Here is a 25,922-nt window from a genome sequence, read left to right on the forward strand (position 1 = left end):
CTATTGATAAAATAGAGCATCAAGGAATAACAATTGTTCTTTCAGAAAAACTGCAGACTAAATTGGATTCTTTGGAAAAGCCTGTATCAAAAACTGCTGGATTAGAAATTTTGTTAGATGTATGTTTAAACTGTCGGGTAATTTTGAAGCGTAATCTGAATGTAGAAGAAGGTTTAGTGAATGGATCAATGGGGAAAGTTGTTGATTTTGTGAAATATCAAAATAGAAATGGAATTGAATTTTTGAAAGTTAAATTTGATCAGATTGCAGAGGTAAGACAGATTGCACGTTCTGTCGCACGTTTTTTGCTTGTAAAAGACTTGTATGTTCATAGAAAACAGTTTCCCATCTGTTTAGCATATGCAATAACTATGCACAAATCACAAGGTTTAAGTGTAGATAAGGCTTTGAAAAATGTTGGAAAAACTGTGTTTAAAGAGGGAATGGTACATGTTGCATTATCTCGAGTTAGAACGTTGTCTGGTTTGTATTTAATTGATTTTGATGAGAACAAGGTTAGTGCTGATGTTAATTGTGTAAGAGAATATAATTGTTTGAGAAGGCTTTATGCTCCCCATTTAGGTATATATCCTATTTATGAGAAACGTGTTGTGTGTTCAAAACGCAAATATGTTGAAGAGTTAACTATGGTTGAAAAGCAGAAAGAAAATCAACAGAAAAAAAGATGTAAAGATCCAGAAAATACAAAGAAATGATGATGTTGTTGGATACCAATTAGAAAATGCTTCTGGTGTCAACTGGAAAGTCAGGAAAAAAGATTATGTTCGGCACTTTATACTTTATTTCAAGAATTGAGAACTGATAGGAGTAAGATCCATTCTGCTTCTGGTATTCGCCAACTGTTGCATACATGTACTGGATCTTTAACGTTCAGTGCTAATATACAACAAGATGCACATGAATTTCTGATGGTTATGCTTGGAGTACTAGAAGATGAAGGAACTCAGATTGAGAGTTTATTTGGACTCAGTTACAAATGGGAACATAAATGTGAACAGTGTTCGTTAACTTCAAGCACTATAGTTGACAGAGAACCATTTCTATATTTGACAATACCTGACTGCAAATCTGTACCATTTTCTAAATTACTAAAAGAAGCAAATCATGAGATGATCTGTTCTCGTTGTAAGTCAACAATGCTATCTACATTATGCCTACAATGATTTGGAAAATATTTTATTATAATGCTACAATGCTGTAGACCAAATGGAAGAAAAGTGGAAATCAAAATTAAAACTTTTGTTGCTAGTCAAGTATCTATTTCTGGAAGAACTTTTGCAACAGTTGCTATTGTTTTCCATGCTGGAAGTGCTACCACAAGTGGACAATAAACAGTTTATTTAAAGTGTAATAATGGTTGGAGTCACTGCAACGATACACACTTGGAAATGAAACCGAGATTGTCTTATGAATTACCCAACTTATACTTGATATTTCCGAAACAAAGATTTTAGATACACCATTCGGCTTTGTGGGAAGGTGTAAAGCTACTTCAAGGAATTCATACGGGATGCTTACAATGCAATATTTTGATACATTATTTGGTGTATTGGGAAAATGTTCACAGAAACTATGAAGTAAAGGTAAGATTTGAAGATTTGAAATAGTATTGGGTGTGTTATTGTGTTGATTTGTGTTGATTTTGTATTATATTTGTGAGAATTAGGGATTTGTTTTTTTTTAACAATCTAGTTGATTGGTTTTTTCCCCTGCTGTTTATGATGTAACTACTCTGACATCACTGTGAATAGTGAAGTTAAGTAGTAGCTGATGACTTCAAAAAAAGGGAGAAAAAATGTTTTCTGAATGTTAAATTATTTTGTATTATTTAAAAACTCACTGTAATTTGTGAAATATATTACATTACATAGTAGTTTTGCAGTTTATTTTATGTAGTTGAAAAGTTAGAAAAAACAGTAGTAATGACAAATAGCACAATAGTAGTTCAATATTTAAAAACCCTTTTGAAATTCCCTGAAAAAAAACATAGGTTTTACAGACGTTATAGTTAGAAATTTGCATTTAATAAAACCTTTGAAATTCACTGAAAAAAAACATAGGTTTCAGGGACGTGATAGTTATAAATTAGCATTTAAAAAACCTTAGATATTCATTGAAAAAACCATAGGTTTCAGAGACGTTATAATTAGTTGGACATTTGACTCAAATAAAACCAGAGAAATTCACCTGTTATAGTTAGTTGAGCTAACTATAACTCGCACGCTAACAATGCACTGCTGATGACGTCACATATTACATCACTCCTTTGACATGGTCAGTGACATCACTGATGACATCATCCAGTGAATGTGTTTTTCTGTAAACTGTAAATATTTTTCTTATATATCTATGCCAAGGTCTATTGAAGAATGAGTCGATGTATAAGTGCCTGAATGGATTATTTAGTAGATACATTACTGACTCTATAAGTCACTGATTGAATGTATGTTACTGAATGCATGGATTAGTGGCTAAACTGTGTGAATGTCTCTATTAGTCTCTCAGTTGGTGTGTAAGCAGGTGCATGCGTTGCTGAGTAGCTACATCAGTGTCTATATGGGTTATTGATTGTTAGCATTTGACCATACATGGGTGTTTCAGTTGTTCATGTAGTTAATCTGAAACTTTGCATATGCAATCCAGTTGTGTTCTTCGGGCTTCCATACTGTTTTTACAGAAGAGTTGTACACTAAAAATAGTTAGTGCCCCGCTCGAAATTTTCAAAGTGAAAGCTAGGGCCTCCTCTCTCTACGGGGCTGAACTTTGGGGTCACACACCAATAAGTACCCTATCTATAACTAAAAATAACTTTCTTAGACAATTATTGGACCTCCCTAAAAGCACTCCTCTACTCCCACTAAGACTTGATCTCAATGTCCGTCCAATTGCAGACGCTATTGCCATTCGACCGCTACTCTATTGGAAGCGTCTCTGGAGTACACCTGAGTTGGTGAGCTATAGGGAGGAACTCCAAATTGTCATGGCTTCTATTGGTTCAGGAAGGATTCCCTGGCTAGCCTTTGTAAAACAGTCACTTATATCGAATGGCTTTGAGGAACTCTGGTTTAATCCTGAAGTCTCCTGCACAGCTATTCCAAAGAAGTTTCTGAATAGTGTGGTCAGGGAAAATAACCTAAGTAACCATTTTCGCTCAGTAAAATCCTCAAGCTTAACTGATAATTTTCTGGATGTAAAATCCGTTTATAGCTTTGAGTCTGCGATTGATTTAATCCAACCAACACTAGCCAAGAAACTGTATCTACAGTTTAGATATGGTACACTGCCATTTTTCTCTGTATCCGATAGGTGGAAGGGGGGAGCTGTGCGACCCTGCCCGGGCTGCACTACTGAGGATGAAACCCTGGTCCATGTCATCTTATTTTGTCCTGCTTATGCTTTTATCAGGAAGCCATGGATAATACAGTTGTGTAAAAACCTGGGCATAAAACATTATTTGGCCTTTCTTAGGATACTAAAAACAGACACTAATCCACTAATTGTCTGTACAGTAGCCAAATTCCTACATTTAATGTGGATTGTTCGAAGGAATTTGATCAATAATGTTATTTTAACTTAAGACTAGCCAAATCGAATTCAAGAGAGCAAGAAATATTTTAGTTTTTTTAGGATTGTATTGTTATGATATCTTTTTAAATCATGGAATTATTTATATTTTTAACGGATCGATTCTTTTTAAATAATGTAATGTTGTGTAACTGCATCCATGAATCGGATTGTCTGTTTTCTCGTTCTGTTTTTTTGCTATGTGTTTTTATGGTAAATTCAACCGCAATAAAGCTATTTGAATTGAATTGAATTGAACTGTTTTTAATAGGATTGTGCTACCTATGAAGGCCATGGTGGATGAAAGGCAATCATTGTTATTGTTATAAAAATTGAGATTATAATTGTTTTCCTAGTGGCCAATTATCATGTCCTCCACATAGTAGTTTCTGTGGCTCACTGCTAGGTCAGTTTTCATTTTGTTGCTCAGGAGCGCATACAAAAGATGTTTTTTGTATGGCTTGTTGGGCCAGTTTTATTTTGGGAGCCAGAAAGCATGCAAATAAAACCTATGTAAATTAAGATGTATTCTTTTTGGTATGTATTTGTTTATACATTTTAATTAGCATGTGAACATGAATGGGTCTTTCTGAAGTTCATGTTTATTTTTTTGGCTTCCTTGCTACTTTTAGTAGTATTGTGCTACAAGATATCACTAAGTGGAAAAATCTAATAACTTAAAAATACTTACTCTACTTACCTGCAGTACCTAAAAGAATCATCTGCGCACCCTAATACCTAATGCGGATACATTTCAGCAAAGTCTAAAAGCCCTGGATTTCAAGCCCGTTTTGGGACCCCCCTTTTTTCTTTGCACCCCTTCGAACAAACAACGCGCGGGTTCAATAGGTCTGCAAAGTTTCGCAGACATTTGACAAACAGGTGAAAAGTTATTAAGAGACAAAAATCCCACAAATTCAAAAAATCCCCATCTCTGGTGACTCTAACTATAACTACAGCCATACATATATTTATATGTAAATAAGGATGAGATCAAGGCTAACAAGAAACACAAATTCCTAACAGACAGAATAAATTATGCCACAGGCCAGATTCTTACATTTGGGAGGAAATACAATGCTGCAAAGAAAGAGTTCAAACAAGTGCGTTTTTTACCACAGCAGGGACATGCTACATCTGAGTACAACTCAGACACTTTTTCAGTCATGGAGAAAGCACAGGGCTCTGCCAACCCCAAAGCTCTACCGTTTTCAGCATTAGAAGAACACTATTTTTTTACAACAAAGACAAGGACCTTGGAGAAGACTGCCAAGAAGAAAAGGAGGAGACAACAATGGAGGAAAATCAGGATGGGAGGTACCAGCGCAAAAAGAAAGTTTGCCTCATGAGACAAATACACTGCAAAACAAGAGGAACAAATAATTTGAGAGAACAATTTAACAGTTGTTAATTTACCTACCCATGAACTCAATAACGATGAACGTTCTCTTTTGAAGCTAGGCTTATCTTTTTGCCCTTTTGCGAACTTTAACTATTCTAGAACTCATTTAGATTTGTTTCTGTTTCTCAGGAAATTGAAACTGTTAAAGTTTCTACGCAACAAAACGATAAGCTCAAGGTTGAATGCGACAATGCTTTTGGTATTGTGAGAGATCCTACTTATGATAACCTTTGTGTTGGTGATATTGAAGGCCATTGAGAGAATCTGATTATGGTGGTAAAGATTGGGAGACAGAGCGAGAGCTGCTATGCACCTTGGGCCTTGAAATAGATAGAACTAGCAGAAATGATATAAGACCAAGATCAAAATGTAATCCTGTAAACCCACATGACAACATCGACACATTCCATGAGATTGGGATTCACAAGCTTGTGCAAGTGTGGAACAGTAGTAGTAATGATTTTGCTAAGAATCTGATGCCAAGACAACAACTCACCCTGGACACTTTGAGTAAAGCCACTACATTTGTCATCAAGAAGGCAGACAAGAGGGGGCGTGGCCAAGCAGCGGAGTGAGATGGCCGCCTAATCGATCGGCTCTGTAGAATCTGCCTCCTAAACATCTATCCGGCATACTGATCCGACTCCCGAGAGGAGGGAAACGTTCCAGAAAGTGCGCTGCACCGACCCCAACGACTCCTGAAACTAAAGATCGAGTTTTGTTGGAGTTACGGGACCCGTTCACAAAAGGCCTGTGATGACACTGAAGCCTGGGACCCGAGTGCCAGTATAGACCACGGAGGTGACAAGGGGGGGTGGCACCACTCGGGGGGAGCTCCCGGGTTCCGAGGGATTAAAGTGGAGCACTGACACCCTTGTGTCTGATAGTACCCATGGAGCGAGCCCCTGACAAAGGGGGACAATCGACAGAGGTGCATGGAAGGAGCTGTGGGTGTTACCCCATCATGGCCCAGGTCAGAGGTGGAGTGCCAGAGAACCGTGAAGCCCAGAGAAGGAGCAGAGACTGTTGGTACACATTGCAAAGGACTGTAGGGAGGGGAGCGGGGAGCGACACAAACCCTTTCCCCCCAGCCCCATCTCTCCTCGCTGCCCTTTCCGGACAACAACAATATGGAGGTGGTGGGAGAATAATGACGATCCTTTCTCCACCAACACACCGCAACGTGGCCAGTGCTGGAGCTGATGAGCCCTCCGATTTAATTGGGGAAATCTGAAAGAACTTTAGAAGACCGGCGGTAGATCGGGGAGAAGAAAGACGCTCGAGGCCTAACTGCGCCAAAGTGCCTATGCATCACAAAAAGCAGCAACAGGCTGATGCTGCCACCCAAAACACCCCATTGACTTTGGAGGCGTGTGATTGAGTTTTGGATTTTAACGTTCTCCCCGTTCTGCACTCCACGGTCACATTTGATCTGAACGGCCTGGTACTAGATTCTGCGTAACACTAACCGGCGTCTCGTTGGAGACCGCAGCTGAGACAGACCGTATCTCTGAGCTCTGAGCCTACGATGTATCAAGATGGAGAAACCCAAAACGGCGGGGGCAAAAGGCCCCAAGTCAGTTCAAACAAAAAAATTAGATCGCTACACCCTCCCCAAAGACGCTCTGCATGAACTCAACACAAGATGCAAAACTGCTAGCGACCCAGTGAGAACCAGGAGCAGACATTAAAGGATGTCATGGATGCCCTGTCTGGAATCAAGGCCGCCTTGGAACATAAAATGGACTTGATTTCAATCGAGGTGAACCTTATTAGGGCTGATCTCGCTAAAAACAACGAGTAGGTCAAGCAAGTGGAGATAACGACGAAGAGTTTAATTGGGGATGCCTCTCAAATACAGGGTGAGGTACAGGACCTACAAATTTTACGTAACTTTACAGAGCAAAAACTGGATGATTATGAAGGGCGCCTCCGGCGGAACAACGTCCGGTTACTGGGTGTGCCAGAGAAAGCGGAGGGGCAGGCCCCGGACCTTTTGGTTGAAGATTTAATTTTGAACCATCTCCAGCCCAATGGCCTTAGCAAATGTTTTGTTATTGAACGGGCACATAGGGTTCCAGGGGGACTGTCAAGAATTCCTGTCATACAAGGGAAACACGCCCTTATGTAAACAGGAGAGCTGTTACATAACTCAAGGGAAACACGCCCTTATGTAAACAGGAGAGCTGTTACATAACTCAAGGGAAACACGCCCTTATGTAAACAGGAGAGCTGTTACATAACTCAAGGGAAACACGCCCTTATGTAAACAGGAGAGCTGTTACATAACTCAAGGAAAACACGCCCTATAAAGGGAGGAACCGGGAGGTACAAGGCTGTCGGATATTGTGTTTACACCGACGTACCTGCTTCGTGAAGAGCAGTGTTCCGGAGTGGTGCTCCAGTAAGGCAAGAACGGAGGTAGGTCGAGTCGTTACTCCCTGGGCCGTGTCTTGCCCCATCGTCACCTGTGAAGGACCCGGAAGCTCTACCGGTCAACCATTGAGCTTCGCTTTTTGACTCGGCTGAGTCCAAGCGCAGTGGCGCTTTTGCTGGTTGGAGTCGTAACTCCCAGCCCAACCAGAGACACAGGGACTGCCAGCTGTAACGCACACCAGGAGGTGTTTGCCGTGTTACAGACTCGGAAGTCCACAGGATCGATCGAGCGGCTGCTCTCGGTTCAGTCTTCTTGCTTGTGATTGGGGTATCGGTGACGCATCACCAGGAGGTGACTCCGCGTCCCGGTGCAGTCTGAGGAAGAGGTTGAGCGGCTGCTCCCTTCAGGTAGAGACCCCGGCTGGGTGTTTCCCTGACTCCTCGATTCTCCCCAACACTCTTCGTGCCCCTCACAGCCTACCGATTGGCATTGTCGGCCATTTCATTTCTGCCCTCTGTTGGCATACGCCGGGATCGGCGTATATGCAGAGGACGGTTAGGACCATCCGTGCTGTGGGCTGGTAACGTACTTAGCCTGGAGGATTCCAGTGACTATAACTTTTGTTTGTTCTTTGTATTTTATTTGCCTTCATTAAAAGAACTAACCCTTCCCAAGTGGTTGCGTCCTCATTGTCGTGTCTGTTAAACGATCCTGAGACGTTCAGGGCGTTACAGGGACGTCCGAAGCCAGGGGCCCCCCCACGCCCGATGCTAGTGAGTGTTCTGAACTTCCGTGACCAGGATGTGATCCTACAGAACGCTTGGACAGGAGCCCCACTTCGATATGATAACGCTGAAGTAACCTTGTTCCTGGATTTCACGCAAATGGTGCAGAGGCGGAGGCGGACATTCTTGGAGGTTAAAAAGAATCTTCGGAAGGGTGGGTTTAAGTATGCAATGCTGTTCCCGGCGAGACTCCGGGTGGAAGCAGATGGCAGAGCCTGGCTCTTCGAACAGCCAGAGATAGCCTTGGAGTGGCTAGAGAGCCGGACGGGACATCATTCCAATGGTCGTGCCAGCGGTGAAGGCTCCTAGAACAGTATGTGACACGACATGAACAGAAGAATTGGACGATTCGACAGAATATGGGTCCACAGACATGTCGAGACAGGTACATGGGACCCCTCAGGGCTGCCGACCGGTGGTGGTCCCCTTCCAGTCGCTTTGAATTAGAACTATGAAGTGTGACACTAACTTGGGACATTATGGCTGCTGTGGGGAGGGGGGGGACAGAGGAACGGAGCGCTGCACACCACATTTTTCTACCTTTATTTAACCTTTAGGGTGACAGACACTCTGCAAGTTCTATATGGGCAGTTCGAAGCCCAGAGTGCAGGAAAGCAGGGAGGGGGTCGTTGAGTTGGGGTTTTTTGTTTAATTTTTATTGTAGTTTTTCGATCGACAATGCATGGGGAAATTGTTACAGAGGACACACAGCCTAGCTTTGTACTAAATGAGTGCGCAGTGGGACAAGAGTGCTAGAATATTGAGTGTTGGAATGTTAACAGGCTTTGGTATAAAATCAAGAGGAGTGTGGTCCTGCAATATATTAAAAGGCAGGCCCCTGACATAGTTATGCTTCAAGAAACGCATCCGGTGGGAAACTCTTATAAAGCAATGCATAGATGTGGATACAAAATGGTCGCACATGCAGGGTTCACCACTAGCTCACGAGGGGTGGGCATTATGATGAGGAACTCATTCCCTCTTACTATAAGTTCCACATGGACAGATGCCAGGGGCCGGTATATAGGCATCACAGGTACCTGGGAGGGTTGCACTATAACGCTAATATCAGTCTATGTACTGCCTGGCCTACAGGCTACCTCGTTTAAGGATTTAGGCACCATCTTGCTTTCCGTACCGGACTTCCTCTTAATATCGGGAGGTGACTTTAACTCGGTGGTCTTGGGTGTGCTGGACAGACACCCCCCACGGGACATGGGACAATCCTCTAGATGGCTACCAGACTTTATTGAAGCTTTGGGGTTGGCAGATGGGTGGAGGACATATAATCCTGACAGACTACAATATACTTTTCATTCTGGAGCCCACCACAGCCTTTCCCGGATTGACTATGTGTTAAATAACGCACATACACCAGATTAGTCACTTGGCCAGGGGCATCTCCGATCACTCCCCGGTGTAGATGCACATGGTCCTTAACCAAGTAAGGGTGGGAAGTGTTGCTCCAATTAACCCTTGGTACCTCTGAGACCCTAAGGATCTCCTTTCAGCAATCGATAATTATTTTCGTGAAAACTTGGGAACGGTTGACTCATCTCAGGCACTGTGGGAAGCCTTTAAACAGTGATAAGGGGTCAAGCCCCATCTCTAATATCTGGACAGAGGAAAGACAGGCATTAGGAGATCTCGGAGATCTCGGAAGAACTTTCTCGGTTAGAAGGGGAAATGGAAACAGAGATCATGCCCGCAATGCTTCATTCCCTACGCCTTAAGCAAGACGAATATAAAGCCCTAGTGACAGACAGGGCTAAAACCCTAGGGAGGGAGAAACTTGGTAGAATATACAATCTGGGGGATAAGGCGGGGAAACTAATAGCCTGGCTTGATAAAAGAGAATGGGTGAGTAGACTGGTCCCGGAACTTAGGGATGCAGATAACATTTCCATAACGGACCCACAGGAAATTGCAAATCAATTCGCCAGCCACTTTAGTAAGGTGTACACTACTGTGGCGCCATATACTGAAGAGGACTCTGCTGAGCTGCTACGAGACATTATGCTCCCCTCCCTCTCTACAGACGACCAGTGCACAGAAGACTGACGAAATAGTGCAGGCGATCAGATTGCTGAACTCAGGGAAAGCTCTCGGCCCCAACGGAATTCCTATAGAATTGTATAAACTCAGGCCTGATAAACTGGCCCCGTATCTAAAAACCATGTTTGAAGAAAGCAAGGAGAAGGGGATGTTGCAGATAGATCAAAGAGTGTCCACCATCGTCACTATTCATAAAGAGGGTAACACCAAAACAGACTGTGCATTATACCGCCCAATCTCACTCCTCAATGCGGAACCCAAAATTCTTGCCAAAGTAATAGCTAACCGTTTAGTCAAAATATTATCAGGACTGATGCACCCGGATCAGACAGGCTTTATGCCACTCTGAAACACTGCTCTCAATCTGCCCAGAGTTCATGGAGTCCTGGGAAGGGCAGCCAAGATTAGAGAACCGGCCATAGTGGTGTCTTTGGATGCAACCATGGCGTTCAACACTATTGAATGGGCTTATCTCATGGCTGTCCTCGCAAAAATGGGGTTTGGTCCCAAATGTATCCAGTGGATACGCCTCTTGAATACTATGCAAAAAATCTGGCACATTCCCCTTGAGTCGAGGAACATGCCAGGGGTGTCCACTCTCGCCACTTTTACTAACCCTGGCTCTGGAGCCTCTGGCGGCGTGGGTTAGAAGAAACCCAGTAATAAGAGGCCTGCGTTGGTCTCCGGACTGGGAAGAACATATTTCGCGTTACGCGGATGATATTCTGCTGTATTTGGCCTCTTTGGATATCCTAGCAATATTCGGTAGATACTCCGGCTTTACCGTAAACTGGAGTAAGTCGCATCTATACGTTCTTCAGGGAGATCCACCTTCCCCACCAAGGGGTTTCAAGGCTTCAAATATTTGGGTATATTTCTCTCCTTAGATCCTACACTTCGCTACAATCTTCTTCCTCCGCTGTTGAGACTAATTTGAGACGTAGCTAGTTGGAACTCCCTTCCCCTTATATGCTCTGCAAAACTCGCTTGATCCAGTTTCCAATACATACTTTAAAGAAATTGAGAGCCTCCAAAGGGCCTTGTTGTGGGACGGGAAACCACGTATTGCCCTAAATAAGCTCACATTAAATTGGTTTGACAGTGGCATTAGCCTTCCAGATATAAAGAGGTATTATTGGGCAGCACATCTAGCAGCCATCTATCATGGTACTTATGGCGGCCCTGAAGACCCCGGGTATCGTATGGATAGGTGGATCCTCCCAGGGTGGAATTACAATAGAGCATTATACTCAAAACCTGGCCGGTACCCATTCACAGGTCATTTCAAGCACTCGGTGGACATATGGCACGCAGCAACCAAATCTCTTGAATGGGGGAACAAGCTCACTTTGGCGACCCCCCTGTGGAACTCTGAACAGCTGGGTAGCTTATGAAAATCGAAAGGGTTCGATAAATGGGACTTAATTGGGATTTTGCAGATCAAAGACGCGTGGGAGAAAGGGGCAGTGAAATCATTTAGTGCCATGCAAAAACACCACGAGTTAGCTGACACAGAGCACTTTTGCTACATGCAAGTACGCCATGCACTACACTCACTACTTCCGAGGGGTTCCTCCCCTCTTGAGTCCTCCCCGCTGGAGGATAGAGTACTAGACGGTCACCTGCCAGAGAAGACGTAATCACTGATCTATAAGAAGATAATACATAATATAGACGACCCCCTTCAAACCCTGCGGAAAAAATGGGTGAACGATGGTATTGAAATAGATGATGAGGAATGGCAGAAAGCAGTGTGTTCCCCAAGAGTGGTGGCAATCCCGGCACGACTTAGACTGGTACAGCTCAAAATCCTGCATAGAGTGTATGTTACAGGACCCCAATTGGTACAGATGGGAAGGGCAGATGAAGGAGAGTGTAGGAGGCGGTGTGGTCGCCTGGGCACCTTCATGCACATCATTTAGGAATGTGAACATATCCAAACGTATTGGAGGAAAATACACAACACAATAGGTAAGGTGGTCAATGTTGTCATTCGCCCGGAAGCGCGTAGATGTCTCCTGAACATATGGGAACCTACGGACTTAGATACATATCACACACAGGTGGCCACACTGGGATTAATGTTAGCAGAAAGAAACATAGCACAGTCATGGGTCGCGGTTCAGCAGCCCAAAGTAGAGGCCTGGAGGAAAGATCTCGATTGGTGCATGTTCAGGGAGAAGCTTGGGGCTGCCCCAAAAAGTGGTCCCGAATTTGAAGCCCATGAAACGCATACCTAGGGGACATCTGCCCTCCACTGCATAGTATTGAGCATGATGACACCCCCACCCAGTGACTTGTCCACATAGTGTAATTGTGTATCAATGGTTGCTTATTGTCATCACTGCTATTGGTAATATGTGTGCCTCTATATTGTTTTACCTTATGTCGATGAAAGTTAATGAAAAAGAAGTATTAAAAAAAAAAAAGAAGGCATACAAGTGTGGTTATATAGTCCTGTGAGGTGTAAATGAGTACAAACAGGAGGCCAAAAAGCAGTTCAAGATGTCATGCAGTTATGACAAGGCTACTGTAACAGCATATAAACAAACCATCACACAATGCCACACACTGCTTTCCAAATGGCATGAGCAAGGCTTATTGGATGTGGAAGAATTAAAAATGTAAATGATCAAAAATCCTACGGCACCGTGTTTTTGTATGTTGCCGAAAATTCATAAACGTAAAACAGACCCACCAGCCAGGCATATTATATCTGCTAATAACAGCCTTTTAGTGAACACCTCAATACACTTTGATTTATTTCTCTGCCCCTAAGCCCTCAGTTTACCAGCCTACTGTAGAGACAGTATGGACTTTATTACCACAAAACAGAACATTCCATGACAACCGAGTTATATCTTGGTTGCCATAGATGTGGTGTCCATGTAGACCTGCATTGAGCATTATCTGGTGATACGAGCCTGCAAATATTTCTTTAGAGACAAACCAATATTTGTATATGACTATTCCATGATGCTTCTGAGCATGCTTAGGTTTTGCCTAGAACATAATGTTTTCCTTATTGAAGACCAGTGGTTTAAGCAATTGACCAGGACTGCCATGGGAAGCTGCATTGCTCTCAGTTTCACAGGCATTTTTATGGGTGGTGGGAGGCCCATTACATCTAGCCAAAGACTAATGAGAATTGGACCCAACACCTGCCAGTCTGGACACTATATATTGGCATATTTATTTTCCAATTTGGGATTATCCGTAGGAGGGGTTGAATGCATTTCTCATATGGATTGCCGATAATGACTTGAACCTCAAATTTACACATAAGACACACAGAACTACCATGGAGTTACTTGATGTACGAAGGAAGGTGTCATACAGACATGTCTCTTTAAGAAGAGCACGGCTGGCAACAGTTTTTTGCACGCCCATAGCTACCACCCACCTAAATTCAAGTAGATAATTTCCTATGGGGGGATTCTCAGAGCTGAACGGAACAAGAGCACCCCTGAAACATTTTAGACAGAGCAGGCCAAAATGGTGGAAAGATTTAAAGCCAGAGGGTACCCTGGGGAGGTCATCATGGCAGCCTCTGAGAAGGTTGAGGGTATCAGCAGGGACAGCCTATTGACACCGAAACAAAGGAAATTAAAGGGAGGGAGCTGAGATTCATCACAACTTTTAACAGTGAGTCCGTGTCTGTCAGACAAGTACTATCCAATCATTGGCACCTGATTAGATCAGACCAGGTCACTGAGGATCTGATTAACCCTTGCCCCCTAATAACCTGCAGAAAGAGCAGGTCACTGAAAGATATGTTGGTACACAGCTACCCCATGAGACAACAGCTACAACCAGGATCATGATTTAGGGGTTGTTTAAATGTGGGAAATGCAAGGCATGTTTCCATAGTACCAGCAAGAAAACCTACACAACCTACCAGCGGGTAGAAAAGTCAACTTCCAAATGTTTATCAACTGTAACAGTGACTTTGTGATCTATGTTATGGTCTGCCCATATGGGTTACAATATGAGGGCAGTACAGTTTTTCCAGCAAAGAAAATGATACTGGAATATTGGTGTGCAATACGGAACAAAGATCCCAGCTATCCTTTGGTGCGCCATTGTCATCTGGTGCATGCCACGGACTCACATGAAGTCTCATTCTTTTGAATTAACAGGGTTGGAATGCATGAGAGGTGGCTGCAGGGAACACATTCTGAGAAGATACATAATTTCTCTCAACAGCAGACACCCGGTGGGCCTCAATCAGGACAAGGAGCTGCAAGTGCAGATTGGTTGAGTTTTGGAACCCTGAGTTCCTCTCTTTTTCTTTCTCTTTTTCTTCTCTTCTTTTCTCCTCTCCCTCTTTTCTAGTAGATAATTTTACACATGTTGTCCAACCAAATGGGTTAGTTTATTTCATGGATACAGAGCTCTAAAAATGAGGGGGGTAGTCCCGCCTGACTGTTCTTTTCTCTTATAAATTTTGCTTTCTCTATTCTGTATGTTTTTTGTTTTTTGTGACATACAACTGCCTCTACAATCACCTATGGTTTAGAAACGAGGTATTGCTCATACCGAATTTTAACTGTGTAGTGTGTTTTGCTCCCTTCCCCTCTTTTTTATGCATCCCTTCACATTGGTGTACCCCCAATTTTATTTATGTCACTCGTAATTTTAAATAGTAGTAAGCTTTGAAATGTGACAGGCACTATGGCAGTCAAATCTTCATGTTACACTGCCGTTTTTGAAGTATATTTTCTTTTGAAGATGGATTTGTCACTTGGCAATGGAGCAGAAACTTTGTGTTTCTATATCTGTTTGCTCTTTTGATGCTATCAGTCACTTGGCCATTCGACATGTGCTAATGCATTAATGCCTTCATGAATTTTGCCACTTGGCACCATATATGAGATGTGAAGGTCTTTTAACATTGTAGCTTCCCTTTCTATTAAGGAGTATTAGTAGATGAAACTTTAAACCCTATCAGTTTTAGCTGTGCACCATCATTATGTATATGTCTTTTTTGTTGAAGTTCAAAAATACATTTTTCAATTATGAGTTGATATCGTATGAAGGAATACATTTTGCCATATTACACACAGTAATATTTGTGGCTATACCGATTCTTTACACAAATGACTTTTGCAAAGTCTTTTCACTGTTTAAATGATGTGACAGCAATGACACATTGTTTTTAAAGGTGGTAGTGCACTTGAAAATATGCACAGCTTTGACAAAGACCATCCGGTCGAAATGCGCCAGACAAGCTAAATAAAACTTACTTGTCACACTGACATCCTGGAGTGTGGGCTTTCTTCTTAGGCCAGCGAGACACAAGGAATTTATTGGATTGTAAACGGTTCCCACGCTGCTGCCAGGCACCGACCCTGCAAGGTGGATGCCATCGGAAGAAGCATGAGAATATTCATGCAATATATATATGTGACCAAGAGCTGGATAGCTCGAAACGCGTCAGTTTTTGCCTTAAGTGAAAAACTATTTGCCAAACTTGGATCGGTGTGGCTCGTGCTTACAGGAATCGGTCAGCTTGTTGCTGGATATATATATTATCTACTGGCGGTCGCCAGTAGATAGTTATAGTTAGGACCGTGTTTCCATAGGAAATCTGAAAATTCTATTTTGAATAACTTTGGCGCCGGTTGACGAATCCTCACGAAATTTTCAAAACTAATGGGGCGCTCCGCTCAGCTCCTACCCTGAAAGTCTCAGGGCGATTCGTCAAGTGGGGGCCGAGAAAAAAGGGGGGTCCCAAAACGCGTTTTCCCCATGCATTTTCCCATAGGACCTTTAGTCGAAGGTACAGCCCGAACGGCTGAACAGAATTACTTCAAATTTGGCAGAGAGGTAGTCCTCAGGTCAGGGAAGTGCCTTTTGCAGGTCTGGTGTCAATCTGTTCAGTAGTTCCTGAGAAAATAGCATTTAAAAGCATATAAATATCTATAAGCGCGTACCGTGCGCGCACCGTGCGAGCACCCTAACGTGCGCGAGCGTAATTCTGATTGGTGGTTACATGTTAGTCAAGGTTCGAATTGGTCGAAATCAGGAAGTGTCGGCCGCCATTTTGTTTGTTTTCAGTGCGAGAGTGAAAAAGGAAGGTGGCGAACGTGAAAAGGGGGCAGGGTAGAGAGTTCTTGACCCCCTAGCCTTTGTCAGGGGGTCCCAGAAGGACCCCGAAGGCAGAAAAAAAAAAGTAATTTTTTTTAAAAAAAATCGCGGGGGTGCGCGCAAAAACCCGGTGAAACCCCCCCCCCAAAAAAAAAATGTTAATACGTAGTTTATTGTAAAATAAATATATAAAAATAATAATAATACATACATAACTTAGCATTTTAAAAAACATACAAATTCACTGAATAAACCATAGGTTTCATATACGTTATAGTTAGGAATTAGCATTTAAAAAACCTTGCAAATTCACTTAAAAAACCATAGGTTTCACACATGTTATAGTTAGGTGGATATTTCACTCGTAAAAAACCAATGAAATTCCCCCGTTATAATTAGTTCAGATAACTATAACTCGCGCGACCGCCACTCTATCACAAGGATGATGTCATCAGTGATGTCATGAGTGATGTCACTGACCATGTCATGAGTGATGTAATATGTGACGTCATCAGCAGTGCATTGCGGGCGCGCGAGTTATAGTTATCTGAACTAACTATAACGGGGGAATATAGATATATATATAGATATATATTATCTACTGGCGGTCGCCAGTAGATAGTTATAGTTAGGACCGTGTTTCCATAGGAAATCCGCAACATTCTATTTGGAATAACTTTGGCGCCGGTTGACAAATCCTCGCGAATTTTTCAAAATAGGTGGGGCGCTCCGCTCCGCTCCTACCCTGAAAGTCTCGGGGTGATTAGTCAAGCGGGGGCCGAGAAAAAAGGGGGGTCCCAAAACGCGTTTTCCCCATGCATTTTTCCATAGGGACATTTAGTCCAAGGTACAGCCCGAACGGCTGAACAGAATTACTTGAAATTTGGCAGAGAGGTAGTCCTCAGGTCAGGGATGTGCCTTTTGAATATCTGGAGTAAATCTGTTCAGTAGTTCCTGAGAAAATTTCAGTTAAAAGTTCATATATATCTATAAGCGCGCACCGTGCGCGCACGGTGACGTGCATGAGCGCAATTCTGATTGGTTGTTAGATGTCAGTAAACATTCGAATCGGTCGAAATCAGGAAGTGTCGTCTGCCATTTTGTCTCTCGCAGTCTGAGGCAGTGAAAAACAAAGGTGGAGAACGTGAAAAGGGGGCAGGGTGGACAGTTCCTGACCCCCTAGCCTTTGTCAGGGGGTCACTGAAGGACCCCCAAGGGTGAAAAAAACATTATTGTTTTTTACGAAAAAGCGTGGGGTGCGCGCACGGTGCGCGCACGGTGAAAAACCTGAAAAAAAAATATTAATAAATACATAACTTAGCATTTAAAAAACCGTACAAATTCACTTAAAAAACCATAGGTTTCACACACGTTATAGTTAGGAATTAGCATTTAAAAAACCTTGCAAATTCACTTAAAAAACCATAGGTTTCACACATGTTATAGTTAGCTGGACATTTCCCTCGTAAAAAACCAATGAAATTCCCCCGTTATAGTTAGTGCAGGCAACTATAACTCACGCGACCGCAATCCTCTGCTGATGACGTCAGATATTACATCACTGTATTTAGACACCTATTTACCCATGTCTTCTTCCATTAATCTTTAGCTATACATATATTACAAATATTTATTTTTCAGAAAGACACAATTAGAAATTCACAGAAAAAACCATAGGTTTCAGGTGTGTTATAGATAGCTAGCCATTTCACTCGTACAAAGCCATAGAAATTCCTCTGTTATAGTTAGTTCTGCTAACTATAACTTGCACGCCCGCAATGCACTGCTGATGATGTCACATATTGCATCATTCATGACAAGGTCAGTGACATCACTGATGACATCACTGATGACATCTCAAATGACATCACTGATGACATCATCCAGTAAATATGGTTTACTTTGAAATTTAAATATGTAATATATATACCAATCTGTATTGAAGATTGAGTGGATATATAACTGTCTGGATGGAGGATTGTGTAGCTGTCTGACTGTCTGTTTAAGTGAGTAATTAAAAGTGTCTCACTTAATACATGACTGTCTCTGTTGTTGTCTAACATGCTGCATCAGTTGGTCACTAACTACATGAGTGTGTATATTAGTTATTGATTAGTTGGGTGAGTATTTGTATGGGACACTGAGTTTGTGTGTGGTTGGATGGGGTGTGTGTAACTCTATGCATAGATGTGTGAATGGTTGATTGACTAGGTGTATAGGTTTAAGAGTGCATGTGGAAACAGTTGTTTGGGTGACTGAGTGTATTTATTTGTGTGTTGGTGAGCGAATATATGTTTTAATTGTACATCTTCAACAAAGTAAAAAAATACAAGGCATTGTATGTGAGAGTTGGTCTATATAAATAAGTATGTGTAAGAGTCAGTGATTGTGAGAGTAACTATATGAATGGGTGTATAATTGTAATGGTGATTTTTTAACATATTAACTATGAGTTACTATGAGTTTGAATAAATGAAGTGTTGTTGGATAATTGTGTAAGTGAGTAAATGTAAGTGTGATGAATTTTTTCATGAGTGAGTAGGATGACTGCATAACCGACTAAGATGACTGCTGATGTGTCAATGTCTATATATGTGTATAAGTGCATTTGATAGTGTTCTATTAATTAGTGACTGCATGTATAAATGATTCTGTTGTTGAATGGGGAGTTGTGTGTGTAGACTTAGGAATCAGTGAGTGGGTATGTAGTAACTGGTATTGGTGTGTCAATGGTTTCAAATATGGTACTCTGTATTTTACAGTGAGTGATGAAAGGTTATACTAGTGTATGATGAGGTGTATCAGATTTTCACGTGGATGATGTCATCAGTGATGTCACTTCAGATGTCATCAGTGATGTCATCAGTGATGTCACTGACCATGTCATGAATGATGCAATATGTGACATCATCAGCAGTGCATTGTGGGCGCGCAAGTTATAGTTAGCAGAACTAACTATAACAGAGGAATTTCTATGGTTTTTACGAGTGAAATGGCCAGCTAACTATAACACCCCTGAAACCTATGGTTTTTTCTGTGAATTTCTAAGGTTTTTTAAATGCTAATTTCTAACTATAACGTCTCTAAACCTATATTTTTTTCTGTGAATGTCAAAGCTTTTTTAAATGCTAATTTCTAACTATCACGTCTCTGACACCTATGGTTTTTTTCAGTGAATCTTAAAGGTTTTTTTAAATGCAAATTTTTAAGTGTGATAGTAGTTATACCTATTTTTTTGTACTGATTTTCAACAGTTTTTTAACTGTTTATTTATAAATATTTTATTCATTAAATAACATTATATATTTTTTCTGAAAATTGCAAAAAGAAAATTTAAAAAAAAATTCAAACTGAAATATGTTTTCGGGGTCGCACATGAAAAGTGTACACATCACGGTGGGTGCGCGGATTCTAGCCACCATTTTAGATAATTCGTGAAGGATACACGTATGGTGTGCGACGGCTGCGTGTTTTTCAGTTACATCGTATACATTTAATATTACGTGATATGCGCGATTAGTATGCAACCAGTCCGCGACTCCTGCTCCCGCGCATTCGCGACACATGCGCATTACAGTACGAGATGTTTGTGCGGTGGCGAGTCCCGTGTGATTCATATACGTGCTGGGGCGCTGGGTGCGCAACTCCCACAAAAAAATTGTATGTTCCAAAATGATATGTATGTGCCTTTAATATACATATATAAGGGCAAGAGATTATCTAAGATATTCATAGAAATAATATATTTGTACTTATAATAAACTTATATTATTTTTTAATATATTTTCGCGAAGTCGGGTGCATGCATTGCAAGCGCAGAGAACCAGGTAAGCAGAGCTGCTGTAGATCCAGAGAAACCAGGGGCAGCGAACCAGGTCAGCAGAGCTGATTTAGAGGGAGAGAACCTGGTCAGCAGAGCTGCTTTAGAGCCAGAGAACCAGGTCAGCAGAGCTGCTTTAGAGCCAGAGAACCAGGTCAGCAGAGCTGCTCTAGAGCCTAAGAACCAGGTCAGCAGAGCTGCTCTAGAGCCAGAGAACCAGGTCCACAGAGCTGCTGTAAAGCCAGAGAAACCAGGTCAGAAGAGCTGCTTTAGAGCGAGAGAACCAGGTCAGCAGAGCTGCATTAGAGGGAGAGAACCAGGTCAGCAGAGCTGCTTTAGAGCCAGGGGACCAGGTCAGCAGAGCTGCTCTAGAGCAAGAGAACCAGGTCAGCAGAACTGCTTTAGAGCCATAGAACCGGGTCAGCAAAGCTGCTTTAGAGCCAGAGAACCAGGTCAGCTGAGCTGTTGTAGAGCCAGAGAACCAGGTCAGCAGAGCTGCTCTAGAGCCTAAGAACTAGGTCAGCAGAGCTGCCCTAGAGCCAGAGAACCAGGTCAGCAGAGCTGCTTTAGAGCCATAGAAACCAGGTCAGCAGAGATGCTTTAGAGGGAGAGAACCAGGTCAGCAGAGCTGCTTTAGAGCCAGAGAACCAGGCCAGCAGAGCTGCTTTAGAGCCATCGAACCAGGTCAGCAGAGCTGCTTTAGAGCCAGAGAACCAGGTCAGCAGAGCTGCTCTAGAGCCTAAGAACCAGGTCACCAGAACTGCTCTAGAGCCAGAGAAACAGGTCAGCATAGCTGCTGTAGAGCCAAAGAAACCAGGTCAGTAGAGCTGCTTTAGAGGGAGAGAACCAGGTCAGCAGAGCTGCTCTAGAGCCAGAGAACCATGTCAGCAGACCTGCTTTAGAGCCACAGAACCAGATCAGCAGAGCTGCTTTAGAGCCAGAGAACCAGGTCAGCAGAGCTGTTGTAGAGCCAGAGAACCAGATCAGCAGAGCTGCTCTGTGGCCTAAGAACTAGGTCAGCAGAGCTGCTCTAGAGGGAGAGAACCAGGTCAGCAGAGCTGCTGTAGAGCCAGAGAAGCCAGGTCAGCAGAGCTGCTTTAGAGGGAGAGGTCCAGGTCAGCAGAGCTGCTTTAGAGCCAGAGAACCAGGTCAGCAGAGCTGCTTTAGATTCAGAGAACCAGGTCAGCAGAGCTGCTCTAGAGCCAGAGAACCAAGTCAGCAGAGCTGCTTTAGAGCCATAGAACCAGGTCAGCAGTGCTGCTTTAGAGCCAGAGAACCAGGTCAACAGAGCTGCTCTAGAGCCTAAGAACCAGGTCACCAGAGCTGCTCTAGAGCCAGAGAACCAGGTCAGCATAGCTGCTGTAGAGCCAAAGAAACCAGGTCAGTAGAGCTGCTTTAGAGGGAGAGAACCAGGTCTGCAGAACTGCTCTAGAGGGAGAGAACCAGGTCAGCAGAGCTGCTCTAGAGACAGAGAACCATGTCAGCAGAACTGCTTTAGAGCCATAGAACCGGGTCAGCAGAGCAGCTTTAGAGCCAGAGAACCAGGTCAGCAGAGCTGTTGTAGAGCCAGCGAACCGGATCAGCAGAGCTGCTCTGTAGCCTAAGAACTAGATCAGCAGAGCTGCTCTAGAGGGAGAGAACCAGGTCAGCAGAGCTGCTTTAGAGCCAGAGAACCAGGTCAGCAGAGTTGCTTTAGAGGGAGAGAACCAGGTCAGCAGAGCCGCTTTAGAGCCAGAGAACCAGGTCAGCAGAGCTGCTTTAGAGCCAGAGAACCGGGTCAGCAGTGCTGCTCTAGCTGACACTCACTGACTGACACTGACTGACTAACACTAACTGATTGACACTGACTGACACTGACTGACACTGACACTGACTGACACTGACTGACTGACACTGACTGACACTAATTGACTGACACTGATTGACTGACACTGACTGACTGACTGACACTGATTGACTGACACTGACTGACTGACACTGACTGACACTGATTGACTGACACTGACTGACACTGACTGACTGACAGACACTGACTGACTGACACTGACTGACACTGAATGACACTGACTGACTACTCTCTACTACTCTACTACTCACTCTCTACTTCTCTCTACTGCTCACTCTCGACTATTCTCTACTACTCACTCTCTACTACTCTACTACTCTCTACTACTCACTCTCTACTACTCACTCTCTACTACTCTCTACTACTCACACTCTACTACTCACTCTCTACTACTCTCTAGTACTACTCTCTACTACTCACTCTTTACTACTCACTCTCTACTACTCTCTCACTACTACTCACTCTCTACTACTCACTCGCTACTACTCTCTACTACTCCCTCTCTACTACTCACTCTCTACTACTCTCTACTACTACTCTCTACTACTCACTCTCTACCACTCACTCTCTACTACTCTACTACTCACTCTCTACTCCTCTCTACTACTCACTCTCTACTACTCACTCTACTACTCTCTACTACTCACTCTCTACTACTCTCTCTCTCTACTACTCACTCTCTACTACTCACTCTACTACTCTCTACTACTCACTCTCTACTACTCTCTCTCTCTACTACTCACTCTCTACTACTCACTCTCTACTTCTCGCTCTCTACTACTCTCTACTACTCACTCTCCACTACTCACTCTCTACTACTTGCTCTCTACTACTCTCTACTACTTACTCTCTACTACTCACTCTCTACTACTCTACTACTCTCTACTACTCTCTCTACTACTCACTCTCTACTACTCACTCTCTACTACTCTACTACTCTCTCTACTACTCACTCTCTACTACTCCCTACTACTCACTTTACTACTCTCTACTTATCTCTACCACTCACTCTCTACTACTCTACTACTCACTCTCTACTACTCTCTCACAACTACTCACTCTCTACTACTCACTCTATTACTTTCTACTATTCACTCTCTACTACTCTCTCTACTACTCACTCTCTACTACTCTCTACTTCTCACTCTCTTCTACTCACTCTCTACTACTCACACTCTACTACTCGCTCTCTACTACTCGCTCTCTAGTACTCTCTACTACTACTCACTCTCTACTACTCGCTCTCTACTACTCACTCTACTACTCACTCTCTACTACTCTACTACTCTCTACTACTCTCTCTACTACTCACTCTATTCTACTCACTCTCTACTACTCTCTACTACTCTCTCTACTACTCACTCTCTACTGCTCCCTACTACTCACGCTACTACTCTCTACTTCTCTCTACCACTCACTCTCTACTGCTCTACTACTCACTCTCTACTACTCTCTCTCCTACTCACTCTCTACTACTCACTCTACTACTTTCTACTATTCACTCTCTATTACTCTCTCTCTACTACTCACTCTCTATTACTCTCTCTCTACTACTCGCTCTCTACTACTCTCTACCACTCACTCTCCACTACTCACTCTCTACTACTCGCTCTCAACTACTCTCTCTACTTCTCACTCCCTACTACTCTCTACTACTCACTCTCTACTACACACTCTCTACTACTTGCTCTCTACTACTCTCTACTACTCGCTCTACTACTCACTCTCTACTACTCCATGCTACTCACTCTACTACTCACTCTCTACTACTCTCTCTCTACTACTCCACTACACTCTACTGCTCACTCTCTACTACTCTACTACTCCCTACTACTCTCTCTCTACTACTCTCTCTCTACTACTCACTCTCTACTAATAACTCTCTACTACTCTCTACTACTCACTCTCTACTACTCTCTCTCTACTACTCACTCTCTACTACTCTCTACTACTCACTATCTACTATTCTCTCTAATACTCTCTACTGCTCTCTACTACTCACTCTACTACTCACTCTCTACTACTCACTCTCTACTACTCACTCTCTACTACTCTCTACTACTCACTCTCTCCTTCTCACTCTCTACTACTCTCTCTCTGCTACTCTCTACTACTCACTCTACTACTCACTCTCTACTACTCTCTACTACTCTCTCTCTGCTACTCACTCTCTACTACTCTGTACTACTCACTCTCTACTACTCACTCTATACTACTCTCTACTACTCACTCTCTACTACTCTCTACTACTTACTCTCTACTACTCTCTACTACTCTCTACTACTCACTCTCTACTACCCACTCTCTACTACTCTCTACTACTCACTCTCTACTACACACTCTCTACTACTCACTCTCTACTACTCACTCTACTACTCTCTACTATTCACTCTCTACTACTTTCTCTACTACTCTCTACTACTCTCTACTACTCACTCTCTACTCTCTACTCTCGGTTACTCATCTTCTACTCTCTACCTCTCTCTACCTCTCTCTCTACTACTCTCTACCTCTCTACCTCTATACCTCTACCTTTACACCTCTACATCTCTACCTCTCTCTGCCTCTCTCTACACGCACACATATGCACATATATATATGCATATATATGCATATGCATTTATATATATGTATGTGTATATATATATATAAGTTTATCATCAACAGAGAATGGATCACTTGTACCTGTTATCCAGGGTTAAGTGCTTTTTCGACTGTTCCTTAAAAATACCCGCATTCAGTAGTGATCAGAAATAAAAAATAAAAATTGAAAAATTGGTTTAGGTGCTCGTGTGCAGTGATTCGAGTGAATTAAAAATAATGTTCCCTCATGCTACCTGGACCATGAATTTATTGTTGTCTGGAGCACAGGGAAAGAATAAAAATAGAAGGAGATTGTACAGAGAGGGCAGTTAGTGTGTCCACTGTACGATCAGTCCGGTGTGTGGGTCGACATGTTTCAGCTCCTCATGTGCCCCGTAGGGTCAGGTGAGCTTTCTTCAGGACCTAAGGGTGTTGTGATAGAGAGGGGTATTACCCACTGTCTAGGTAAGGAGTTCAATTTTCAATTTTCAAATTTTATTTTTTATTTCTGATCACTACTGAAATATCCAGTGGTTTCCTCCGGGTGGAGGTAGCACAATACTAAACCCAATGATGATTCTGTCACGTTATTTAGGCGGAGAATCAAGATATACCGCCACAGAAACCATCTAAAAACGTGAATGAGGGGTTTTTAAGGAACAGTCGAAAAACCACTTAACCCTGGATAACAGGTACAAGTGATCCATTCTCTGTTGATGATAAACTTGTAACTGGAAGGCGAATGGATCATGTATCCTTCTTACTCCCTTACAATTGATTTGTTACATATATATATATATATCACTAAACCAATCCAGCACCGCCTGACTAACAGCCAACAGGCGGGAAGAACGCTGGCTGGGACCTCTGCAATATGCTCACGTAATTAAACAAAAGCCGGATTCCAGAATCGGTGCAAGACTTCTTTTTAATCAAGCAAAGGCAAGTGTGAGTCCTTACAATCCATCGGACATAGTGTCCACCATGACGCGTTAACACACAAGCACAAATTCCTGTAAAAATAAACCTTAGTGTACATCAAACTAAACAACAGACTCCTAATACAGATAATGGCAAGTTATGAAACTACCGACAGTTACAAAACACTGTATTGATAGTTAGTAGCAACTAACTGAATTCAATATTATAAAGCTGCTAAATTAATACAGATGATAATGGCAAATATTATGTACATATGATAAATAGTATTTAAAAAATACCTTAAAAACTCATTGGTAAATTTCATCAGAGATGTAGTCAAAACAGCAAAGTTACTGTTTTGAGTGCAAAAAAATGCAAGTGCAACGAATCATCAAATATTGTGCAAATATCGCTGAGTCCTTGGCCAGTGCCAAAAATCAGAATAAATGTGCAAATAC

The sequence above is a fragment of the Triturus cristatus genome, chromosome 2_2 (assembly GCF_964204655.1).
Source record: "Triturus cristatus chromosome 2_2, aTriCri1.1, whole genome shotgun sequence".
Lineage (NCBI taxonomy): Eukaryota > Metazoa > Chordata > Amphibia > Caudata > Salamandridae > Triturus > Triturus cristatus.